The sequence below is a fragment of the Leptonotus elevatus genome, chromosome 18 (genome assembly GCF_054856555.1).
Source record: "Leptonotus elevatus isolate MCC_2025b chromosome 18, RoL_Lele_1.0, whole genome shotgun sequence".
Classification (NCBI taxonomy): domain Eukaryota; kingdom Metazoa; phylum Chordata; class Actinopteri; order Syngnathiformes; family Syngnathidae; genus Leptonotus; species Leptonotus elevatus.
The window spans coordinates 9,100,535-9,106,815 of record NC_141256.1 but is presented as its reverse complement, the minus strand read 5'-3'; positions in this window follow the sequence as shown (position 1 = coordinate 9,106,815).

Sequence of the window (6,281 nt, the reverse complement as noted above, 5' to 3'; positions counted from 1 at the left end):
CAGAAGCATCCATTTGAACCTAGCTTAGCTCTGCTTTATTTGGCTAGGTTTTCGGCCCTCGGTTTAAAAAAAAAAAGGTTGGCGACACCCTGATTTGGTAACACTCATTCAAATCCAAAACATATGAATGATAGGAACAGACACTCAAATTGTTGCCCTTGAGCATGGTGCCCTTTACTGAGTGTAAAGATGAATTTTGCCTCTAGGGATGGGGAGGAATTTTTTTTTTTTGCATCTTTGGTCCCATTATTTTATGGTAACTACATGGTTGGCACAATGCGAACCTATAAATAGCATTTCCAGAGGCCAAACATGACAACAGTGATCTTGATTATCAGCTGAGATTAATATATAAAAAAAAACAAAAACATGCTGATTATTCAGTCTTCATGTCAGACAAACACGATGATTCATTACATCAAGATGGAACAACCCATAACCTTACAATTTATTTCTCTAATCTCTTTTTTATTTGTTTGTGGCCACTTTATACAAGTGCACAGCTCGGGTGATGGATGGCATTATATTGTGACCTTAGCCAGCGACGTGGACAAGAAATCCAGACATAACAAGTGAATGGTTGGATTTAAAAGGACTTTTAAAGTATGGTTGAGGTTATGTTATATTTAATTTGGACTGCTCTCTTGCTATGAGCATAGTGGACAAGTGGTTAGCGTATGTGCCTCAAAGTTCAGAGCTTATAGGTTTATAAGTCTTTTCCAAGGTTAATTTAGTTAATGAAAACTAACAAAATAACTTAAATACAAAAAAAAGAAAACCATTTTCTTTAATGAAAATGCTTTTTAAAAATGTAAACTTACTGAAACTACAATATACGTTTACAAACTAACGACAGTAAACCTAACTATAATTATAGCGAAAAAGTCCTTTGTTTTAGTCTTTAATAATTACTTTAATAAATGAGCCTTTGGGGTTGATTTTAAATGTGATTTTAAGTATATTTATTTTGATATTAACCGGAATACGGACGTTTGAAAGTGGGTCACACAGAAATGACATCATCGAGCAGCAGCCAATAGAAAAGCTCTTTCAGATGACTTTGCTCCTAGGCAACAATTTTGCATGGTTGACTTTTGCCTCTAATGGCTCGGCTTAGCTGATTTTTCATTGAACTCAGCCGAAATGCAACGCTGGGTAATAAATGTGTTACTTTTTTCATTTTACCATTATGTTTATTAACTCATTTGCTCCCAAAAACGTATAAATACGTTCCATTTTAACTATTACCATGCTCCCAAAGACGTATTTATGTGTCTTTTTATGTGTTTTTTTATGCTAGATCATACAGAAGGCTTTGACGAAGCCTCTGAACTGAATAGACGGTTGAAGCAATGGTACTTATAAAAAACGGCCAGCAGGGGGCAGCAAAGTATAAGAGATCAACCAGGGCCATGTTGCAAAAAGCTCTTTCTCCACTGTTTTAAACAGATTTGTGAATAATGATGAAACTTAGCTACATTCTAATGCTAATTGCTGCAAAACGGAAACAGATATATATATATTTTTTCCTAATGAAAGACGAGACTCTAATCTTTCTTTTGATAGGTTCCATGTTTTCATAACAATTGAACACAATATTCTGTGGGCCTTGCAAAATCAGTCAAAATCCAGCGAACCAGCCGGGAGCAAAGGGGGTTGCTTCAGTGAAAATGGCTGGGAGTGAATTAGTTAAATATTGCATTTAAGTAATACACTTTCGAAAACTAATACTGAAACTAACTAAAACTAAGATTTTTTTTTTTAAATAACTAAAGCTAATAAAAAAATAGAATTAAAACTAACTATATATATATATATATAAATAAAAAAAACTCAAAACGAAACAAAAACTAACTAAAAAGAAAATTCCAAAACCATGAACCAAAAAGATGGCAGACAGACAAATGAACAGAAACACACTGCAACAATTTTTCTCTTTTGACGTTTTGAGGGACAAATTCCTCTTTCCCCAGAGTCAAAAATGGTACAGTCATCTTATGTCATCGTGTGGGAGCCAGGAAGTGGCCTCTACAGGCGGATAAACAAACAAATATCTTCTGTCTTACACTTTTCTCTCCTGGGAGTTATTCTAGTATTAATTGCATTCATGGCGGAGACTGAGTTCCAACTTTGCTTGTTATTGTAATGAGCAGGTGGGAAGAGGATTTTATTTTATTTTTTTACCACACTATGCAAAAGCATGTGACTGTATTAATCACATAAAGTTCAAGAGCTCAATAAAACTTTAGACCTCAGGAGAGTTTTGGATTCATTTCTCAGTCTTTGCAGGTACTATTAATGTGAGCTGCAAATCTCCTGCTCGAGGAAGAGTGCCCGCATACAAAGAAAGGAGCTATTCTCTTATCGTGTGCACTGGAGTTTTTATAATAATGCAAGATAACGTCTCATAATGAAATAGCTTGACTGGCACAGTGCCCCCCCCCCCCAAAAAAAAACCCACAGACAACATCTTATTGACTCACATCCATGGTCAACGTCGCTAATGCTCTTCCGGTAAATGGGAGAAAATATCTGCAGCCAGGTTCCATAATCTTAATGAAAACCTGCACAGGAAATTATATTAATGGAACAGCAACCGTCTACACTATCTGTTAATTATTATTATTTTTCACTAAAATACCAGCAAGACTGAGGTTAAAACAATTCGACAAGTAATTACTTCTTATCTGGATTTTTTAAAAATGCATATAAGAAATAAAAATAAAAACATTATTGTTCTTTATTAATAGGGGGGGAATTACACCTGTGTAGTACAGTATATTTATTTATTACATTAAATAAAATATTCTGCCAAATATTATAAAACAAAACATACATAAATCCATCCATATACATTGAAAACCAAATGTCACTTACAATCCCCCATGTCAGAAATGAAAAGAGCTAATCCGTATATTCCATCTCCACACGGCACAGCTGGCATTTTGCATGTTTTATTTGTTCCCAGCTGCAGCAAACGGAACCGTCGTTCTTATAGTTTTCTCGGATGGATTATGCTCAAGTTAGCAATAAAAGTTAAAATGAAGGAATTGGACAGCCCCCAGGACAAATAAAAGGGAAATGTATCAAATGGTGATTTTCTATGTCAACAGCTTCAATTTTCACCTCTCTTCTAACCGGTAACATTTCATGTTTGGCAACTTTCCAGCATGAATAAGCCATGCTACCAAATTAGCAGCCTGGGCTAACGTCAGTTTGTACATAGAGCACACTGAACGTACAGTTGCATGTGGTGTGCACGTTTATGAAGCGTAGTCATGGACGTAAATAATAACTTGGACTGCCAGTCGCCTCTCAGAGGGCAGCCATCTTGCGTTGCTTCTGTTACCGACAACTTTGCATCATTATTTTTCATGTCGATTTAATACCTTAAAAATATATTTTTACCACTTGCTGTCGACTGAAGATGACATCACCGGTGCTGAGTAAGTAGGTAACGACCCATCATGGCTGAGTTTGCTGACCAAACCCAGAAAACAGGTGAGCCATGATTGGTCGTTACCTACTTCCTCAGCACAGGTGATGTCATGTTAAGTGGAAAAAATCGTTTTTTAAAGATATTAATTGCAGACAAAAAAATTATGTAGTTATCAAAATGGCTCAATGAGTCACGTATCCCTTTAATGACATGAGGCTATATACAAATCTTGCTAGCAGCTTCAACACTGCACCTTTAATATTTGATCGATCAATTTTTTCGTGCTATTTAAAATGTTTTAGAGAAGGAAAAACATTCAATATTCCAGACATTTAGCCACGTGCGCCCGAATAAGTGTCACAAGCAGCACAATGATGGAAGACTTGCAGAAGAAGGGAGATATATGGCAGCCAGTGAAAAGGGAAGTTTGAGAAGCACATTTTGAATGATAGGCAGGGAAGAAATGGCTGGGGGGGCGCTCCAAAGATGGACGAGTGAAAGAATGACAGGGATGTTCTTGAGAGATAAGAGTGTGAGTACAAAAAAATGTAAGGTTTCCACGTGCTGCTGCAGGTGGATGAGGTGGGTGGCGAGCCAGCTGCACACACGGGGAGAACCAATCCAATCAGCTGTAATGGAGCCAAAGGGTCATTGTGCACTCCTACTAAAGTGAGCCAGCCAGCCAAGGAAACAAACATACGTAAAATGTGCAATAACAATCTAAATAATCAATGCATGTTAAATTTATTTAAGAATCTAAATTGACTATTGGTGCTAGCATAATAGTTTGTTTGTGTATATGAGCCCTGTGCTTAGCCAGTCAGTTGGGATAAGATCCAGCTAACCTAAACCCTAAAGAGAGAAAAGCGCTACAGAAAACGGGTGGACAATTTATTCACCAAATGGAGTCAAGGCTCGAATCTGTGATGACTACAGCATCGCAGTTCTGAGCTGTTCAATTTCAGCAGGTCGCCCTTGAAAAAAAAAGAAAAAGAAGAGGGCTAGTTATTAACGAATCCAAAATGATGGGCCAGCGATTGGTTTAATTAGTGTAAGTAAGCCCAAAGCACATCTCACTATTAACCCTCATGACTGAGGAACCAGAGACAATTCATTAATGCTGATTCCTGGCGCGGCTTTTCCTGCATGATCTCCACTTTCTTTCTTTTTTTTTTTTTGTGGCCCTGACGTAAAAGCACTGCACTCAGGGTTGCCCCTGCGACACTGCTAACACGTGCGCTATAATGCCAGGAGACTGAAGCTTTATAGAGTAAAGTGGTCGTGACATTTAAGCAGCAGGGAGGGGAAAATGCTCTAATTGAAGGACATGGCTCTGTTGGAAAGTGGCATTTATATTTATAAAAATATTAGCTCACAAAAGGCAGGTTAGGTGAATTTAGCGGGTGCCTCGAGGGGCAGCAATGACAAAATCTTTAAGTCTATTCTTACTATTGGCCCATTTATAAGCTGCTTTTCGTATCTCAAATTTTATATACCCACCCCCCCCCAAAAAAAACAGCTAGTCACAGATTAGATGCATTTTTTCCCCCATACAGTTTAGTCGGATTACCGTCAATTAAAAAACACCTCTTCGCAAGGTCTTGAATGGCATTATGATGGCTTTTGATGCTGGTAAATGTATATTCCCAATTCAGCTTGATGTAAGGCAGCTTTTAATAAATACTGTTTTTCATCACATCCTCATAGACAGGCTGAAGGACCGGGTAGGGCATCTGGAGGACAGATTTTAACTGGTTCATATCTGTCAAATAAATATTTTCTGTGGTTGTTGGCTATCCTTAACTTATTTTCTCCCCAAAACATATAATGTTCTATTTTAACTATTGCTATGGTCCCAAAAACTTACTTTTAATGGGGGGGGGGGGGGGGGGTATGCTAGAGTATACAGAAGGCTTTGATGCAGCCTCTGAACTGAAGAGAAGGCTTAAAGCAATGGTAGTTATTACAAAAACGGCCAACAGGTGGCAGCAGAGTATAAGAGATCAGCCAGGGCTATGTTGCAAAAAGCTCTTTTCCTCAGTGTTTTAAACAGACTTGTGAATAATGATGAAACTTAGCTATATTCTAATGCTAATTGTTCTAAAAAACAGATAGAAACTTACTTTTTTCCTAACGAAAGAAGAGACTTTAATCTTTCTTTTGGTAGGTTCCATGTTTTTATAGCAATAGAACAGAATATTCTGTGGGCCTGGCAAAATCAGTCAAAATCCAGCCGGGAGCAATGGGGGTTGCTTCAGTGAAAATGGCTGGGAGTGAATGAGTTAAGTAAGACTCCAACTACCTTTCTTGCGAGGTTCCTCCAAGGTCCGTCCTAGGGTCCATCCTTTTTGTGCTCTACATGCTTTCTCTCAGAGATGTGATGGTATCTTATAACACAATCATGATGTTAGTGAAAGGGATGTAATTATATCAAAATGTCAAGATATAATATCACGATCCAATCAGCTACAGGCACAGGCCAATGAGAAGATCTTTAATATTTTTTTTTTTATTATTATTATTATTTAATTATTTTTTTATCATGAATGTGTAAATATTTTATTTCAATCTTTTTTCTTTTACGAACATTTCTTATGCGCGACAATCATTATATGCTCCCTCAAGCCAAACTACACAGTAAAAATAACTCCTGTCAATAGTCCCTGGGTTGGCTATAGTTATCTGCTCTCATTGTGACTAATGATCAGTGAGGTGCAACACAGCAAGAAAAAAAAATCATAGTGTTCAAATAGGAAGCCTAGAGGCATGAGGCATTGGGCCGGCTGCACTCATCCACTTCATGTCTGCAGGTCCAAAAGTTAGACATGAGGAAATGAATTAT